General features: G+C 31.9%; 1 protein-coding gene across 1 annotated transcript in view; it reads right to left on the reverse strand.

Moving 5' to 3' along the window:
• Positions 1 to 21,558, reverse strand: part of LOC118185653 (QRFP-like peptide receptor) — a 399,923-nt gene that overhangs the window by 259,006 nt on the left and 119,359 nt on the right. The window lies entirely within an intron of this gene.

The following is a 21,558-nucleotide window of genomic DNA, read 5'->3' on the forward strand; positions in this document are numbered from 1 at the left end:
TACGTCCATGACACTTCTTATACTTCAGAATATAAATTATTATTAAAAGTAAACTATTAAAAATAAAATGTAAAAGTGCAAGTGAATAAATAATAAAAGTAATTTTAAAAATAGGAACATAATAAAATAAAAATTTTTAGTTAAGGAAAAATGATGTGATTTTTTTAATTGCGTAATAGGCATAGTATTTCACTATCTAGTATGTTTTTGAAGCAATTACAAGTAAACCAGTTCTCAGAATTATTTATAATAAAAATGATTTACAGAACACAAATCTGCTATTCAATCTTTCATGGATGATTTCTACAGCGACTGCTGTAGTCATTAGCTCTTTGCTTTAGAAAACAATTTATTTTAAGCGGAAAGTGGGTATATACATAGTTTCTAAGACACTTCAAACCAACCAGGATGGCGACAGCACGGAATTTATGAGATTAAGCACATCTAATCAGTGCACGAAATCTACATTTTTAATAATGCTTATTGTTTTTTCTAAAACCTTTCAACAAAATGAGAAAGATATATTTTAATTTGAGTTTGAAAATATTTTTTGAGGCTATGGTCTTTGCCACCACGTACTTGACCTTCCCAGAGTTTAGATTGAAATGGCTCATTTGAAACATTTCAGATTAAAACCCAACAGTAGAATGTGAATATTCGATAGAAATTATTTTTGTGAATGTATCTATGTACCTTATATATAAAATAATATAAATAAATTAACTAACACCAAGGACCAAGAAAAAATGGTAATTATTAAAATGCATGATTTTATATATATTTATATCTATATTACACATAAACACACACAGACACACGCACAAACATACATAGTGAATAATTACAAATAAAAAGTGTTCAAAACCTAATTGTATTGAAAAGCGGTCAAAACCAAATTCTGTTGAAAAGCGTTATTTCAAATTTCTGGAAAATTGGTATTTAAAATTAAGACATGTCTATTAATGCCTACTAAAGGGAGAAATAAAATTGCGCAAAGATCAATGCAGTTTCATTTCACCCTTTTTTACAATCTTCTTTACACTTTTGATTGAGAAAGATATCTCAAATTGGATTTGGCTGCAGTTTCTAAAAGAATGCTTTCCTTTTGGAGCAAATACTCATCTCGTTTGGTATTACTCCGTTCCAATTTCCTCGGTTAAAACTCATCACATCTGGGGCGATGAGCAGAGGTATTGTAATATGGGATATATTTTCGAAATTATTCGATATTCTGGTGTAGTATTAAAGTATATGAATCAAAAAGAGTGTAATCCATTGCACAATTTAGTGTGAAAAACCACTATTAGTTTTAAGTAATCGTAATATATTAGGAAAGGGGTAAAAGCTTTTAAATTCTCTAATTCCATAAAAGATTATTTTAAGAATTCTGAAGTATCAATAAATCTCGAAAGCTGAGACTCGATGTTTCCTCCAACAGCAATCGCTACTCGCAAAGAAGAAAAGAAACAATGCTTTGGTTTTAAATAATTTAAAATATATTGAGCATTAAATATTACGATTTTATTTTACATGGACTACATAAAAGACATTTTAACATACTTTTCTCTACGTAATGTGCTGAAAATATTTAAAAAGAAATCCAAGTTTTTAAAAACTTAAAAATTAGGGTTCGGGTAAACAGACTCTAGGTAAACGGGTTTCAAGTTTCTTCAAATTGGAAGTATAGTAATATTTGAAGCGTATACCCAGGTTCAATATTCATATATACCTAGGGTAATACTCAATAAAATATATCAATGTATTTTATTTAAAACATATTGTCGACGATTTCAAATGATCTAGTGATATTTGTAATGAATTAATTTGCTAAACTATAACAATAAAACTATAACAATAGTACATAGGTCAAGGAAGAAGACGACGAAAAGCGTTATATTTCTGATTACAAATGTACACGTTGTTTTACATTTCTGAATGAGATACCTAATCTAATAATGAAAGCAATAAATACAACGTCACTACTTAAAGATTTGAACTATACTGCTGGTATATAAATATATACTGGTGGTATATAAATGGTATATTTCAGTATACTTTTGAACTATACTGAAAGTCGTTGTTTTTTTTAAAGTAAAATGCATTGTCTCGCCACCTTTAGCCTTAAAAATGCCACGCCAAGGTCAGTCATAAATAATCCGTACTTAGAAGTGACATTTAAACAGCCGCTGAAATTCTAAAAGAAGGATATGCTTAATGCGCTACCAGTACAATTCCAGATCAAGATTCCACAAACGAGTTTCCTCTTTACTCTGAAGTGGTTTAATTCCGGTAGAGGATGGGGAGAAACGGATCTCCTTCAAACAAAAGGGATGACAACAGCAGTTTAAAGAAAATATTTCGCACTAAGGCGAAGGCATTCATATAAAGCACATGGCATGGAATGCATATCCAAAAAACAGCTTAATCGAGTTGACCGTTTTAAAAGAAATTGTAGCTTGAGGAAAAAGAAATAAGAATTTTTTGGCAAAGTGATATTAAAAGGTCAACAGGAATAGAAATGGTGGATGCGCATATTTATACAAATTTTTTGGAGATATGTAAATGCGCATCAGTGCGTTTCTATGAATGGTTAATGGAAGAAGAATAGAGATGTTTAAAGAAAATCTGCAAATATTCCTCACTTTTTCGAAAGAATTGCATAATATTTTAAGGAAAACAAAACATCAAAACTGATTTCTGAACTTTTTGGCACCTCAAAAATGTGTAAATACTGGTACGCGAAATTGTACAATTAGTGGTATTTCAATGCAACACGTTCTTCTACGTTTTCAACGTCACTGGCTAATTTAAATTATGAAAAAGGCAGCGTGTCTTGTATTAGGTTATTAATATTGTAGAAGGATAGACGCTTGATTTTTGATACATCTTGAGCAGTTGATTGTTGACTCATTGTTTCGATTTATGCTAGCTTAGGTTATTTGATATGGCAAAGCACATGAGGGTTTTCCATCTAAGTGAAAAGATGCCTTCGCGAGGGACTTTCAGAGGGAAACTGACTCGCATTCACCTTGCATATGCTGAAAATTACGAAAAACATGCAACAAGCCTGTTTGATTTGGTTGGAAGCCGGGTCGAATTACCAGTATTCAGAGGTCTAAAGAATTCGGCCACTGGTGGGGCCAGCCGGTGTTTGAAAACTGTGACGATTTCATAAGGAAGGCTTTCAAACTACAATAATTTTGATAGAGTGACCAGTTTTACTAAGAAGATTTAAAATTTTGCATGCAAGGTGTAAAAGTTACTGTGTAAAAATGCATAAAACTAGAATATATTTTAGTTAAATCATAGTAGGAAGATAAATGCATATTATTATCATATATTTAAAATTATGCCAGATATAATGAACTGATATTTTTAGTTACCATATAGAAAAAGATATACCGTGTAAACCTTCAAAGATATATTAGCAAATCTTGGTACTTTTCCGTTTAGTCGGCGCAAGTCTCGCCAAGCAGACTTAATTGGCAACAACATGCAGTATATACATAAAAAATGTTAGCTCTAAGAATTTTTTATTTTGAAGGTATAAACATTTTAATATCGTTTAAAATTTTGTAAAAAGCCCATAAATAAAGACAATAAATTTGTAAAAATACATTAATCTAAGAATTTACTATGCTTTCATGGTTCAACATCCTAATTCGCCGGCTCATATCACGGGACCCTAAGTGATCTCATCTCCCGTAAGCTACGCTACAAAAATATAATTCTCTTAGTAACTATCTACATTAATTTGAAGTCAAATCTTAATTTGGAATGCAAGAATTATTTCACTTCATACGAATAGCTTATTCAGAAATTATGTAAAACCGTACTGCTTTACTTCGATAGTGCATTGCCATTAGAATTGATGAATTTAACCCTTGACTTTTCTATATTTTCACTTTCGGATGATCGGTGTGATTCCATCCTAATTGACTTAATACCGCGAATGGCCATAAGGCATAAAACTGACTATCTGGTAAAAATTCTATGTAATTGTATGGCAGTATTGAAAGAAATAATCAATTTGATAAGAAATGGCTCTTATTTGTTTTGAAAATGATGCATAAAAGGTTACCAGCGAAGATATTCCATTAGGCATCAGTTGTACCATTATTGGCGACTTTATCGCCTGCGCCGGCAAAACAGAAGAGTACCCAAATCTCTTTCTGAATGCAAAGTTCTGAACTATTTTTTAAAGATAAATACGAATAATAAGATAAATAAGATAAATACGAATATATAAGTATGGATTTCATATCGTAATTTATAATACGTCTAAAGGAATCTTTTTCAATCTGAACCACGTCACTGTTTCACAGTTTCTAAACTCGGTGTTCTGTCGCTGTTTGCTTTCATTCGATAATTTTTTTTTTTTAATTAGGCAACTTTTAAGATATATTTCTTTCTAACTCATACTTGCATATTATAGAAAATGTGTTACCATTTTTTACTGTTTAGTAGGACAAAAAACAGTTTACTATTTTACTGTTTACAGGTATATCTAAAGCAGAGGCAAAGGTGAAAATTTCTATTTTGTATACTTTTACTCATAACAGTTACGGTGCAAGAGCTGAAATGTAAAAGACTATACTTAACCCCAGTTTTTAGAAGTAGAACCAGCCAGTTCTGACTAATTATTCGAGAGATATAAGGTTTTTTCACAAAATTCCCAAGTCTTGAACTGCGATAGCCGTTTCCAAGTATGCAGCTCGGTTCGTATCAGTTTCTGTTTCCGCTATCACTCCATCTCGATTTACTGAGCATTTATTGTTTTTCAATTTAGTTGCCATAGGAGATATTCTTAAAGGTAATAAAATTAAGTTAAACTTAACAAAATTAAATTTAAATGAAATTTATTTCGGAACAAAGTAACATTAAACTATATCAAAGTATCGTACAATACACATTAAATTACGTTATATCATAGTATCGTACAATCAATTATACTAATTATTGTGAATATTAAAATTAGAAAAGAAAAGCGTACTTAGGCTAAACACTGATATCGATCAGTCAATTAATTTTGTTTTTTTCGGCTCACTCAAGGCTTTACAAGATTAATACAGAAAAAATAAGAATCAATGCTCTTTACTCTAAATAAATTTTAATACGAATTTGCTTTTGACTGCGAGAGATCCACAAGAAAAACTGAATTATTTTTCTTTTATTTGAAAATCATAAACGAAATGTTCTTACGAAGTGAAATACAAAACTAATGGCTTATAAGTACAAACAATTTGTTTAATATTCACAAATAGTAATTAATGCATTTACAATTTTGCTTTTAAATATAGTAATCCCGAATAATTTTTGGCAGATGATTACAAATATTGAAACCTAAATTTTAATAACGCATAGACTATCTCTCTTTTAATAATTATAATCACGCATCCAGTCTTTTATACTACTGCGTCATGTATTTTTGCGGATCTTTAATAGGAGTGATCTCAAATAAATTGCACGGATTGATCGGTTGTCTCGCAAGCACAGATTACCAAATTTACTCGAAAATAAAACCTCTTTGAATATAAACGTAACGCCACAAAAATTTGAACACCAAGAAAGAGTTTTCAGAATCGAATGAATTTTTTTTATGATTGCAACATTAATATAAACAAGTAGTTATAAAATTTGAACAAAGGGATAATGTATTACAAGAAAAACTATAAATCATATTTCAGGACTATTTCATGTTTGAATACACTATGTGTGATATCGGCGGACATTGACCATATCAAGTTTTCCCAGACATGCTTGATAGGTAAAAAATCTGGTAATCGATCAGGCCAAGCAAGAGTGCATGTGGCACACGTATTCCTATGACACCCTTGCTGATTGTGACCGAGCATGGTCCTGTTGAAAAATGCTTCCATGGGAGCCCTGCCATGAATGACAACGCATTCAACTGAAGGATGTAACGAAGGAACGTTGGACTATCATTGTGTAATGAACCAATACGAGAGATAACCGGGTGTCGTTAGCAACGGCCCCCCAATGCAATGAGTGATTGTCATTGACAGCTTCGGTAATTAAGTGGTGCGATACTAAACGTCCTTTCAGCAGGCTCTTCGCTACGGTACGAAGAGACATAGGAATCCATAATAAAAGTGACGTCTTTGTTTGACGCCGGGCAATGATGCAGCTGGTGTTATGGGTGCATATCGGTTGATGTAACGGTCCTCTCGGATGTCGTTCTCTCGAAGGCATCCTGAGCTCGGCTGTCGTGTATGCGACTTAGTAGTTTGTTCATTAATTTCAACGCCTTCTTACAGTAAAGTCAGAACGGCATAAGGGACTATGTACTTACTGAGCTGACCACCCGGGTTCCATTGTCCCGATGATGCACCCTCTATACAATATTTTATTTATAATTATTATATACAATATTTTACCATGGCATAGAACAACAAACCTGGAAACGTCCATAATACATTGTTACCAATTTGTTTATAGGCATACTAGTGACCAGTATAGTGGATACAGCCTAAGTTGAAATCGTATTTCAGCCAGATTTTTTACTATCATAATTAGCGGTAGTTATAGAAGTTACGTATACGATAAAAGCACTTACCTGTGTGGTTTATTTAATGTTTAAACTTGGAAATATACTACATAGGTAATTAAACTCCTTCCACTAATTTTCCAATTTCATTTATCAGAATACCTTATTATACGATCCTATCAGATTTTCAAAATATAGCAAAACAGAAGGGGGTCATATATTTAAGTAAATAAAAGAGTATTCTTTTGCGTTCTATCACGGTAATTTCTCTTGCTAAGTATTATTTCAGTTACGAAGTGATTAGGTTTTAATCTTCTTATCGAAAGTGCTGAGGAAACCTCTGTACGTTTTGCCCTATTAATTAATCCTCCAAGGTGTTCCCACCATATTTCAGTTTCTTAGTTCCTACCGTATCTTAGTAACTAACATATCTTAATTACTTTATTGCCTCTTCTGAGGGTAGACTGTCAGAGGATGTAGAAAACTGCTTCTTATTGCATGTTTTTTCTTCCCTGTCACATCAGCATGGTATGTTATCCAACTTATTTGTAAATTAAACTATATATTTAGAATATTCATAACTTTTCACGATATGTAACTAGTGTTTCTGAAGGATTTCTATTCCTGCTTCTTTGTGAAAGGCTATTTAAGTGTGATTTCCTTTTAATTTGAGGAAGAGTTTCATCTGTGAGCCGATTTCCATGAATACCACAGACACCGCCTAAAATACTACTGGTGTGTCAACGAAATGTTGGCCTTTACCTCAACACTGCTCTCTTTTGGTATAATTTTAGATAAACGCTTTGGTATAATTTTAGATAAACCTGCGCAGGTTGCCTGCCATGTTGTTTGGTGTTTTGAAGTGTGATTCTTAAATTGCTTATTTTACTGTGTGTTTTGATTTTTACTTGGTGAAAGTGCTCTTACATGATTGCTTACGAGTTCCGGTTTATGGAAAAGTGCTACTTTGTGCATGATGTTGGATTTCTACAAGGTTTGAAGAAGTTTAAAATTTCAAGTTCACGTAGCAGCTCATTTGCATACGGTAGTGCTGTTTTCGGTCACTTTAGTATTAAAAGTCCGTGCAAATGGTATTTTTATACCGTGCTTTTGATCTAAATGCTTGATTTTATGCTTGTAAAAGTTTATGTTAAATTCTGGCTGCTATTTTAAAACTTTTGGATACTCTTAGTTACATGTTCCGAAGATAGGCTTAGCGTGGCTGCCAAGTGTTTATATTTTTGGATCTTTTGTTTTGCACTTGTAATTTTAGACCTTTTGCCAGGTGATTAAAAATTTTTGAATTATCTTATTACTAGAAGTAACTGCCCAACATTTGATGTTTCGAAGTATTGAGGAATTGTTTTAAGAAGTCTCATTGCAAGTTATTTGAATATTAAAAAAATGAAAGAAAAAAAAAAGAAAAAGAAAAAAAAAATTGGTGCTCCATCAACTGAAGACGTTTCGCCCGTTGAGAGAGAGGTAAACCAATTTTGGAGCACCAAAATCTAAGATTTTCTGCCCGTTGGGTTCTTTTTGAATTCTTGCACTAGAACTCTACTTTTTGCTTTAAAAATTATATTATCATTTATGCTGTAGAATTTTACTGTCTGTTTGAGTGTTTTGTATTATAGAAAGTTTTTATTCAGTTTTAAGATATTGAATTCATGAAATTTTGATTTTATAATATAGTCCCCTTATCGCAGTGCTTTACCAAGATTTAAGAAGTGTAAAATATGTCTCTATTAACGAACAAAGATAGTCTTAGTCAAAGTTATAGAGAACCTGAACAAGATGTTGGAAAGCCCGATATTTTAGGAGTAATTCAGGGTCTTTTCGACACTATTGAAACTATGAGAGATAAACGAATTGCCAAGAATATCATACATGATTTATCTTCTGGCCTGACATTTATTGCTAAATGGATAGAGAGATGTTCTACAAATGAAACTGACTTTGAGATTTCCAGAAGGAGAGATGAAGGAATGAGCCTGGTCTTAGAGGAGATTAGAGAGATTAAGGACCTGATTTCAATAAGAAATGCTGATGGAGCAGCTGGTGAGTGTAAGATGGAGGAGGAGGAAGTAAGAGTAATTGCAGAAAAAGAGAATAAAGATATGGCAAAAAAGATTAAAAGGGATAGAAGAAAAGATAACGAAATTTTACTTAGACCAATTGATAAACAGATTGATATTTACGATGAAATAACCCATCAGCTGGATCCTGGTAGATTGGGTATTGGAGTGGTCAATTCGTTTACTCGAAAGAACGGAGATGTAATCGTAAAATTAAAGGATAAGCACAAGGTTGCTATTCTGGAGAAGGCTATTCTAAAAGAAGAGAAATTGAAAACTATTGTAAGGCCCAGAAAAAAAAATTTATTAAACCTAAGATCATTTTATATAATGTGGGAGATGATGTTGAGGATGGAGATATTATGAAGAAATTGAAAGAAGAATGTCATTGTTCTGGAGAATGTGCCAGAGCGCTGTTTCGAATTCCTGCAGAGGAGAAAGGTGTTACTCACCGTATTTATGTTATTTCCTCAGATGCCAAAGCACAGTTCTCGAAGAAGAGAGACTGGCACTCGGTTGGAAATCTTACGCCGCGCGTCTCTACCTGAACCCTAAGAGATGCTCTAAATGCCTACGTTTTGGGCATACTAGAAAAAATTGCAAATTTGAATTACGTTGATCAACTTGCTCTCTTAATCATGAGAAAAAAGACTGTAAAAATGACAATCTTGGTTGCGGTAATTGTTTAGAGTTTAACGAGAGATACGGTACTAACTATGATTGTGCTCACGATTCTTTTTCACGCTGTTGTCCGGTTTATAAAGAAGAAATTAGATTTTTAAAAGATCACCTTGACATTTGATCTCTGTTTTATTGAACAGTTGCACTGTGATGGGGACTTAAATATTGTAATTTTTTATTTTTGTTTATTTTGTCTGAATACTGTTCCTGCTCAAGATTGTTCTAGAAAGAGTGAATGCTCTGATTCCCTCCCGGTTGCGAGTAACTACATTTTGTATATAGCTGTTTTTACTTGTATATAGAAATTTTAATTTTGAATTGGAGTTTTAACTGTATATAGAGATTTGCATATTAGCTAATGAATTTTATTGTATACTGTTTTATTTTGATTTATATCATCTTAAATTATATTGATTTTACTATGACGATCTTAAACATTAACCTCAATCATTGTGCTGTTGCATCTGCCCAGCTTACATGCTTAGAAAAGATTATACAGTACATGCCTGATATCCTGACTTTGCAGGAGCCTTATTATATTGGGGAGACAACCTGGCATATCAGAAAAATGAATGGAGATCAGTGAACGTCAAAAACGGCAGGTCTGCTATTATTATTACCAATACGAATATAAATTTCTATGTCCATTATGTTTCTGACATTATTACTTGTATTACCTGTGTCAAACAAGGGGAAATGTTCTCTATTATCTCGGTTTACTTTTCTCCTGCGGAAAATATCAGTGAACACTTAATTCAATTGGAGAACTTGTTGAGAGATTTTAACAATAGTTTTTTAATTCTTGGTGATTTTAACTGAAAACATTTTAATTGGGGGGCCTCTATTGTTCATAAACGGGGTGTTTTAACTACGGAATTTATTTTACAGTTGGAGTTGATTCTTTTTAATGAAAGTGATTCACCGCCTACTTTCGTTTCTCCTTTTGGAACAGGCTGGACAGACCTGGTTCTGGGCTCAGCTGACTTAAGCATGGAAAATATTAATATGGAGATTCTAGACTGTGAATCTTTGAGTGACCATCGCTATGTTTCAGTCAATTTGGATAGTAATTATGAATCGACAGAAAGTCGTGTTATCTACTCTAGACATAAAGGAAGAGTTAGGAGGTTCATAAAGGGTCTACTTCCATTTTTTCAAGATTTGGAGGATAATATTAACAACTGTCAAGATGCTGAGGAGTTGAATAAAAACATTTTTGAGATGGAATTGCGTATTCAGAGGGAGATGGCAAGAAGACTAGTTGTGAAAACCAGGAGAAAAGACAATGATGTTACATGGTGGACTTCGACTCTTCAGAAATTGAAACGTCAGATTAGAGCCTTTAGGAAAAGCAGTCAGGTTCCGGGTCTGTCAGACTCCTTGAGATTAACACGGAAAGTCAATTATAAAAAATACTTGGCATTATACAAAAAGACCATAAAAAGGACAAAGTACGAATTTAGGCAGAGATTATTTTTGCGAAGCCAAGAATATTATGATCAATTCTACAAAATTGCCGCAGGGAAAAGGAGAAAAAAGACCATCCTCTATAATAAAAGTCAGGAAGATATCACATTGGAAGACCACTGTAGAGGACTTGTAAAAGACATATTGAATTTGGATGAAAACATTAGTGACACTGAGTTTGAAAGTATTCTACATGAATCCCAGGTTAATAAAGAAAAGGACTTTACATACACTGAAATTGATATTGCTATTGCCTCTTTTCGTGAAAAAATTGCCCCTGGGCCGGACGGGATCGGGGTTACTATTGTTAAGACATTATATTCATCCTGCCCTTCCTTATTGCTATTTCTTTACAATAAATGTCTGAATCTGAATATATTTCCTAAGGCATGGAAAACTGGAGAGCTGATTCTTATACCAAAAACAAATGATAAATTTAGACCGATATGTTTACTGAATATTATGGGTAAGTTACTTGAAAAACTGATAACTAATAGACTTCAATTTGTTATTTATAGCAAAAATTATATCTCAGACTCTCAATATGGCTTTCGTAAGGGCAGAAGTGCAGATCTTGCGCTTTATAAAGTAGTTGAAGAAATAAGATGTAAACGAATACTTTATCATGTGGCCTTGGTCTCGTTTGATGTCCAGGGTGCATTCAACACAGTAAAATGGTCTTCTGTTTTCTACACATTAAAAAAACTTGATGTTTCAAGTCAAATGTTTGACACAGTCAAGGATTACTTCAGAGACAGGTATTTGGTCTACAAGGGAGAACTTAGTGAATTCAACATTAAATATGCCATGAATAAAGGTTGTCCCCAGGGCTCCTGTAGCGCTCCCCTGTTCTGGGGTCTTATTGTAAATAATTTGCTGAAGGATGTAAATATACCTAATATTTCCACTTATTGTTACGCAGACGACTTATTATTTTTAATCTATGATGTTTCTTTGGTTAAAATTGAGTCCCATTTCAGGAAATTGGGTCACGTTCTAATTAGTTGGACTAAAGAAGATTTTTTTATTTAACATGGATAAAACTTGTGGAATTTTTTTCCCAAAAGAAGGGAAAAAAGTAAGGAATCCAAGACTTAAATTTCTTGGCAAAAACATCAAATTTTATAGTACAATTAAATATCTGGGTGTCACACTGGATGAAAAACTGACTTTTATAGAACATTTTAAGAATATCCATAGAGCAACCGACAAGATCTTAAATTTCTACAGGACTTAATTTAACGTTAATACTTTACAGGTCAAGAGTGCTATTCTGAAAAATCTGTATGACAATGTTATTATACCTAAGATTATGTACGGTATCGGAGCTTGGGGCCGCCGGGCAGGGGAGCTTGTCAGGTTGAGAACTAAGCTTGATTCAATACAAAGAGGATGGCTTCTGATTATCACTAGATGCTTTAGAACAGTTTCATCATAAGTCGCATGTATTTTGGCCGGGGTTCCCCCTCTCTCCATTCATTATAAATTTTTTTACAATAAATTCCTATTACAATATTCAATAGAAAGCTCTCTTATTCTGCATGGAATCCAGGTTGAAAGCAACGCATTTGCCCAAATTGACAATAATTCGATTCATCCAAGACAGAGACATGGTATTTTATTCGATTGCAATGTATTGTCTACCAGCGAATATGAAATCTATACAGATGGGTCCGGTTTCGAGGGAGGTGTGGGATGTGCGTTTGTCGTACATTTTTATGGTTTGGAGATCCATTATCAAAAATACATACTGGATAAACATAATTCAGTTTATCAATCAGAGCTATACGCCATTTATAAAGCCTTGGAATGGATTAAATCCAATTTGATCTATAAATGTACAGTTCATATATACTCGGATGCCTATTCAGCACTCGTCGCCCTCTCTCGGCCGGACCATAAAAATGATATCATGAATAAAATTAAAATGATTATATGAATTTAAAATATAAAATGTCAATCAATATTCATTGGGTAAAGGCCCATATTGGTATCATTGGGAATGAGAGGGTGGATTCCCTGGCAAAGGAGGCTGCCCTGGGGGATGGGATCTCTGAAGGTGATCTACAACATTCTAAAAAAGTTACAATTAGCAAAATGAAAGATCACATGTATAAAACCTGGTCTGATCAATGGAATGTGTCTCCTAGAAGGTCAGAGGCCTTGTCAAATATAATAATTAAGAAGAATATGCCTATATTTTGCGATAAAGACTATAATCAATTAGTAACAGGGCATGGACGCTTTCCTATGTACTTACACAGATTCCACCTCGAGGGAGTAAATTTATGCCTTAAAGGTGATACTGCTGGTGACTGCATTCATTTTATTGAAAGTTGTACACTCACCGGGCGGGGAGGGGGGGGTAAGAGCCTTACATGGAATGGGAAGTGTAAGAGAAATGATTCAAAATTATAAAAAAGGAGTAAAATTTGCACAAGACGTTATGAAAGTCATCAATTCTCATAAACGTGTCATCGGTATCTCTGATTGATCGAGCTAACATACTGAAAGCGTTCAATTTATGGAAACTACCCTTAAAGGGAGAGAAAGACTTTATATGCAAAGGTCCAGGGACAGCTTAAATGTTTTTGTGTTTTTATGTGCCGTGTTATTCTTTTTAGTATACTAACTTAATTTTCTTTTCTTTCTGTTAATCTGCTAAATTGATTTTTTTTTTTTTTTTTTTTTTTTTTTTTTGGACACGGCCGGCTCGTGTCGTTTGTTGTTGGAAGGGTTGCGCCTGCTTTTCTTCATAAGGTTCAACAAAAGAGGCGGCAGGGCTGCGCCCGTATAAAACAAAACAACACGACAGTATATATATATATATATATATATACACAAAGTAAAGGGTGCGTATGTATATATGTATATATATGTTTATATATATATATACATACGCACACACTTTCAGACAAAATAGTAAGGAATTTAGAAAGAAGGAAACGAAATTCAAAACCACTAAAATTGCTAAATCTTGCAAAAATAATCTAAAAAACCCATCAGCTTAGTATTTGCAAACCAGAAGAAATGTTGGTAACAACAAGTACATGAAAATACATACAGAAGAAAAAGTAATGCAATTAAAATCTGATTCAACATTATCAAGAGGACGTAGATCATATCCAGTTGAATTCAAAATTGATTCGATAAAACAGACTAAGTCTGTACTTCATTAAGTGCTGATTCATATTTCTGATTTCAAATTTTCTTAACATAAGCTGAAAATTTTTATCAAAGAAATTTTGAAACAATATGGATGTGGAGTTTGTAAAAATGAAATGTTTCTACAGTCATAGGAAGCAAAAGTCGCAGTATGTATAATAATTATCGAATATTCATAGAAATGAAACATTATGTGCGTTTGCGTTCAAATATTGCAAAAATATGCTTTAAGTATTTTCAAAGAAACGTTAAACCCAAAAAAGATATGGATTACCCAAAATTTATCAATAATCACTTAGAAATAGGAGTTTCTGATTGCAATTGTCGATATATTTTTATTAAAAATTTGAGCTGACAATGTACTTACAAAAAATGAGTTCATCAAAAATTTCTATACGAATTTTTCGTTTTTACATAAAGGATATGGAAATATTTTAACATCTTACTAACATAAGCTTTTTATTAATATAAGCATATTTATTATGTGATTTTTTACTCTAAAGAGATATGTAGAAAATTGAAGAGTATCTGAGCTATATACAGAGGTACAGAACGCTTCAAGATTACTTCTGAATAAGGAAGTTTTCAACTAAAATTGGTTGAATTCTACCCAAAGTGAAAATTTTAATTTTGGTACAAACTACCAATTTCTGATGCCGCGCACGCGAAACTGAAACCACCAAACAAAATATTTTCTGATTGCATGATAATGAAATGGGATAGAGATTTGAAGCTTTTTTTCGCAGATGACAGATATGAATTTCATTAAATTACGGATGTTTACAAATATTGAAATCCAATTTAAATATTAAGTATATTTTCATGTCTCATACGCAGAAGGTGATCTGGAGAAACTACTAGTAAAGCTAAATTTAGTGGTAAGATATTGAAATTTTCTTTCGCTATACTTCCAAATAATAAAAGATTCGTGAGAAGAAAATGAGAGAAGATTTTGCGTCTTAAAAAGATGCAAACATAAAACATATCTCAATACTCCCGGGTAAGTAAAAATAAATTTGAAAAATAAACTCTTATAAAATATCTGTATGAAATCATTCAAAATCTTGAATTTCAGATGATTCATTTCCGGGAAAATTCACAGAATGAAAAACTCAACGTTTTTAAAAACTTCTTTCTTTTTTTCCTTTTCCTGAAAGTAGAATCAAACTTAATAATATGAATATTTTTCATTTTAATATCGTATATTTTGTTTGCATTTATAAATTTTATAAATTTTTGAGAGAAAAAAGTGCTCTTAGAGTTATTAATAACATGCGTAAGAAGAGCGGGAGAGCTTTGTGATAATTTAAAATTTATTACAGTCTTTAACAGGCACTAAATTTAATCTTATTGCACATGAGATACTTTTTCTACTAGTGTCTGCGGCTTGTGCGGGCTAAACTGATAAAAACAGATTGCTTTGATTAATTTTCTGATATTGTTTTAAATAAGTTTTAAATAGCAAATTCTAATTTAGTATAATTAATTTCTTTGTTACATCAGAAACGGACTGATGTAATATTTACTTCTTTCATTGCACCAGCCTCCTAATAACAATAATATAAAGCGAAATATGTAAATTACCTTCTTTCTTTTTCATTTTTGTCCAATTTTTGCACCCTTTATGCAATTTACAACTATGCTACTCTTTTTTAACTGCATATGTTTTGTTCCGCAATGAACATGGTATGGATTTTATACGTACTAATTTATTTTAATTCATTTTTTATTATTACTACCATTTGCTACTGCTATTAGGGCGCAATTTCATTAAACGTTACACTGATTTTTACTTTGCATTGATCCATTTATATATATGTAAAATAAAAAGGTACATAAATTTCAAAATTATAACTTAAACTGCTCATAGCGCTTAATTTCCGGTCTCTAATCTAAAAATAGTGCGTCTTTTTCTGCACTGCGTCATTTTAGATTAGTCTATCTCATATGACTTGCGTAACGCTGTTGATATAGCTAAATCGAACTTGAACTCAAAATTTCGCTAACTGAAACGTTTCTCTTAATAAACAACATAAACCAATACCTTTCATAGGTGAACCTTTATATTGGATAACTGAGCACTTTACCTTGATCTCTATTGCACCCAAGACGCTACATCGCTCGCTGACATGTCCCTTAACCTTTGCTAGTTATTGCTCATGGTTCTAAAAATATAATATGTATAAAAGTGTGGGTGTATAGCGTAAACCACAATGATAATGGGCAACGAAAACGAATATGTATCCTATTAGTTATCAAGGAATAAAATTATGTGTGGAATTTGAGGCTAGGTCTGTCTTCGAATGCCATCTTTCTAACTAAGCAGTGAAATCTCTCGAAATTATAACGTAGAGAACCATCGCCAGGCCGTTGCAGCTTTCTCTAAGTCATTCTGTTACACAGGATATATCGTATTACATTGTATAAACCTACTATATACCTAGGTAATACTATAACATTATATATATAAACTAAAGGAATAACTGCAAATTAAAAAAAAAGTTCAAAACCTAATACAATTGCACGTTGATAGCAGCAACAAGTGGCGGTAATAATTCAAAATAAAATAATAAATAAATCCATTTAAAATGCATCCCATATTCATATAAAAAGCCACATGAAAGAACCAAAATACAGATGCAGAGTGAAAAACTTTAAGAAATTGAGAGGCAAAACATACCAAAAGAAAAAAAAAATGATATTTACATTTTTTGTTGAATCGTCCTCAGCGGATGGGTTCAACGAAAAAAGTAAATACATAAAATAGCCTGTTCCTGAAGCGACAAGCATACAAATTAAAATTTAAAATTATCTTAGAAAAAGAGTACTCTTAGAAAAATAATCAAAATAAACTGTATCTGTATAAGTCCAAACACTACAGGCCGAGCAGTGCAAAAATTGTAGCATAAAAAAATAGACAGATTTAAAGCGTTTGCGAAATAATAAACAAATTTTAAGAAAATTGAGTAGATTGAGTCCAAAGAAAAAACTTGCAAAAATTATAATCTACCATTTAAATACAAAACAACAACTAAATCATACACGTATTTTTAATTGAATGTAATTGAAAATTGGAAACACAAAACAAAATACGAATTTTTTAATTAAAATTGGAAAGCAATACTAAACATAAATTTTAAAATCATACGGGCCATGTTAAAATGAAAGCATAATTAATAATCAAGCAAAATGCTTTAACAATCTAATAAAAGATTTTTTTAATTTTAGTGGACCGAGAGCAAAAACATAAGTAACCCAACATATGCAAAAATAAAAGAAAATGAGAATTTGATAAAAAATTGTATACTGTAAGACCTATCTCTATTTTTCCACATAAACTAAATTAGATCCTACAATGAACCTGGCGAATTCTCGCACCAGCGTGAATTAAATAGCAGCACAGAAGAAGAGTGCAAAATAACCCTTTACTAAATCAAACTAATTTAACAGAAAGGCGTGGACTTCGTGTGTTACAGAAAAATCGTTGTGGTAACTAAACGAAGACTATAATACAAGTCAAATCTGAAAAAATAAAAAGTGCACGAACGCACTTCAATTTACGCCTATAGGTGGACTCACAGGAATCTAACCGGCGTGATACTGATTTGTTAAGGCCAAAATGCTTACTAGCGTGACCACGAAATAACAACGAAACGTTCGCTTGGCTAGGGGAACACGCTGTCAATAAACTCAGATAATCACACGTTTAAATAGCAGTTCACTTAACTTAAATTTATAACCTGGTGAGAGAATGTGAGGGGAAGTTGAGAAGTTTAGAACAGGAAAACCTAAAATAAATTTGTTATGAAAAATAAGGAAAACCCTACAATATAATATCATGTAAAAGTAACAATTAGCTTAGTAGTAAGTTCTTAAGATCTGTAACATAAGAAAAACAAAACATAAATTAATTTTGAAATAATAAATTAAATTTATATACTCTTGTCAGTCAGTAAAACCTAAATTTGTTGAGATAAGCTACGAATTTAAAACTGCTAAAACTCAATAAAAATAATTAGAAAAAGTTACATTGTTAAATAAATAGTTAAAATAAATAATTTGAAAATGAACAGCAAATTAGCTAGTTTGTGAATCCAAAAACAACCAGTTTAAGTGATGGAAAAATAATTCTGGAAAAGGAATCCCAAAACGATCTCAATTTCGCGAGGAGTAATAATTCGTTTAAGTTCAACGAAAGGAAAAAAAATTGTAGTGTTTAATTCAACCAATTGAATAAGTTGTATGGTTTAAAGTAAGGGTTATTTCGAATAAGTTGTCAGCAAAGTTATAAAATAAATTAGATAATTTAAAACAGGAATTTAGAAAAAAATATTATAAATCATATATAACCTAAAAGAGAATAAAGACATGAAGCGAAAGTAATTGTCAAATGTTACAAAATATAGAACTTGTCCACATCAACTCTAAATATTGCTCTTATATTCATATCGAGACATAATTTCTGCTATTAAAATAGATGTTTCACGAAATTTTAATAGAAATCGAAATTATTGAATAATTTGCTATCACAGCATCTTGGGACAAATATACAATTTCAAATTACATATAGAATATTATTTTGTTTTGTATGATACAATATTTTAAATTAACAAACCAAATTTGAAACGCTCACTGGAAAGTAATAACCAACCTTTTTATCACTGCGGACCGGTCAACGTTTGATAATTTTACTGTGGCCCGCTAGGGGGGACGTCGATTGTTTATAATTTAGATTATTTTGATTTATTAATTTAAATTTAGTTGTATTTAAACATGCCTTCAAAATAAAATATAGTTACACTAAAAAATAAATATAAATTTGGCGCCCGCTTTCATGTTTTATTTATAATATTTACAGTTACGATGATTGATTATTTTATTAAAACTAATTGAAAGAAAAAATAGTTGCGGTGGTTTTCTTTTTCTTTTCTTTTTTTTTTTTTTACTTTTTAAAACATTAAAAAAATACATCACTACCTTCGGGAGCCCCGTTTTTTAAATAAATAAAATTTTAATGAAACACAAATGTTTTTAATTTGGGGTATAAACCTAGGAATTTAAATTCAATTTCAATGAAATGAGCGGCCCTTGGCCCGGTACCATTTGATCCAGGGACCGGCACCGTTCCTGGATCGGGGGTTCGGGACCACTGATATGCAGAATACATTTTCAGGGTCAAAACAAACATTTTATCACACCGATACGAATAAAAAATGTTTTAAGAAATTTGAATGCATTTGATATAAGCGAAATATGGGCTGATGAGAAATTAACCGAAGAGGAGTTTTCCGCATGATATATAAATCTAATTTCGGCTTCTGAATATTGCATAATCTCAGGGGCTAAATTGTTCCGTTCTTCGCATGAATTATTTATGAGACTGCTGGTAACAAAATTGGGAATTATGATCTTTGAAATCTTATTAAAAGTTTAACGAGACTAAAAATTTCAGTTAGTCTAAAAAATATCTGCAGTGGTTGCGAAATATTTACGAAAACGGAAAAAAACATGAAGTTCACAAAAAAATCATGTAGAAGTAGATATGGTGATAAAAAAAAGGATACAGAAGTGTTAAATATTTCAGACGCTAAGTGCAATGATTTCGTGCTAATTAAAACGAAGACTAAAAACTTTTTGAGTAAAAATGGAGACTGATTTTTTGACATAAAATAAACACTATAGTGGAATCTTTTCAGTTTTTGATTAATAACGTTATCCTATAGTACAGGCATTTATTATGCACTTACAGAGCAGATGGCGTCATTATGTTAAGTTAGCGATATAGTAGTGATCTTTAATTTCTAAATATTTCTTTAAAATCTAGAAGTGATCATTAATGTATCTTTCAAAATTAAAGAATATGCAATTGTTAAGACCTGAAGGAACTAAAAACAATAAACACATATGCATCTTAATGCCTGAATATTACATTTTAATAATACTGCTAGGAACTATTGCATTTACTCATGTGTGCTCTCATGGTGTAAACGTTTGGCGCGCCCACCTACAAATAGAAGATCTGTGAATCGAATGTCGCAAGAACAGTTGAAGTTTTACTTTTGCTGCTCTAGTACATCTACTTGTTAGTACAGTGACTCCCGAATTAAAATGTAGTGGACTGTTGACTTGTCAACAACTGAAATCGTCGTACTTCTCCCCAGACACCTTTTACGTTAGGGAGATTGACATTATCTCATGCGTGTTTTCTGTTGTAAAAGGTTAGGATGCCCGGTTTTGTTTTTTTCACGGTTCCTTCTTCACAGTGCTTAATGATGTCTGCAATATATCAAAATGAGTTTAGTTTATAACATACCTCATTGAAGGCATAATACTTATTGAAGGTTTATAATATACCCCATTGAAACTTTTATAATAGATAGTTAATGAATTAATTTTAATATTATTCTATATTATTTACCTTTACATAGCATAGTTCAGTATAGTTGAGAATAATATCTCAACAACATTCATAGGAAACGGAAAAAAGTATCTTGAAGATTTGAGAATTGCATCAGAAACTAAAAATTTTATACATTCGAATCAAATTTTTCTAGAGTGAAGGATTTTATGCGAAATATCCAACCAATTTCAAGATACATAATTCGTTCTCATTCTTCTGTTTGACTGACAGCACAAGTTCCATGTTTTCAGTTCTCAAACAGCCTCAGAGTAGATACAGAATGTACATAAAAATATTCACCGTTAGAATGAATGCATTCATACTTGCATAACGGGAAAGTATTTCGACGAAAAGAAAGTCTGAATAATCTAAGTTCTGATCTGCTTTCTATTCCTTTGGACACTTTTGCAATAGGTAGACAGAAACAAACCTTCAAGAGAAATAAGGAAAATGAGAAAAAAGAATATTCGAAATTCATGTGCCAGTGGACTCTTAGATGTCACGTAAACCTTGGAAACTTATTTTGGTTTACACGCAAAAAATAATACGCATTCCCGAGCAAAGCCCAAGAACGTTTCCTTTATACTTTGAACATTTAATTTTCCCATTAATAAACATAAGCGCCATAAAATGGCAAGAACTGATATATAAAACACTATGCATTTTGAGTTTCCGTTTTTATGTATCATTAACATAGTCATTTGAACCATCCTATAAAGTTACTGAAAATTCAAATACATTGTCAATATTTTTATTATTTACATGACGCTGAATTCCCTTTATTTATATTTATTAAAAATTAGCATTTATATACAGTACATGGAACAACTCTTTAATACTTACAGTTATTTATTTGCTTCTATTCTAGGTGCTGATAGGTAATTTAGAAAGAAATGTATTCTTATACTGTTAGTAAGATAAATGTATAAAATTAATTCAGAGTGGTTCTAAAGTAACTGCATGATTTTAAATGAAAAATATAATAATGTGCTAAAGTTAAGTAAATTTATATTTTGAAAGGAGTAAAACAAAGTGCGTTTCTTGAAGTTTTTATTTACGAAAAATGTAATGTCTAACAAATGGTGTTCCCTTTCGCGATGAGAAATTATGAGCCCTATAGAGTAATCAGGATTTTTGAAGCAGGAGACGCAAAAAATGAACATTGCCCTCGCCGGGACTTGAACCCTGGACGAATACGCTTCGAGTGTGTTTCCAATTACACCACGAAAGAATGAGGAAAGGAGAGATAAAGCACCTTATAC

This window comes from Stegodyphus dumicola, chromosome 6, assembly GCF_044657685.1.
Source record: "Stegodyphus dumicola isolate Sdum_Otavi_A_Nest chromosome 6, ASM4465768v1".
Lineage (NCBI taxonomy): Eukaryota > Metazoa > Arthropoda > Arachnida > Araneae > Eresidae > Stegodyphus > Stegodyphus dumicola.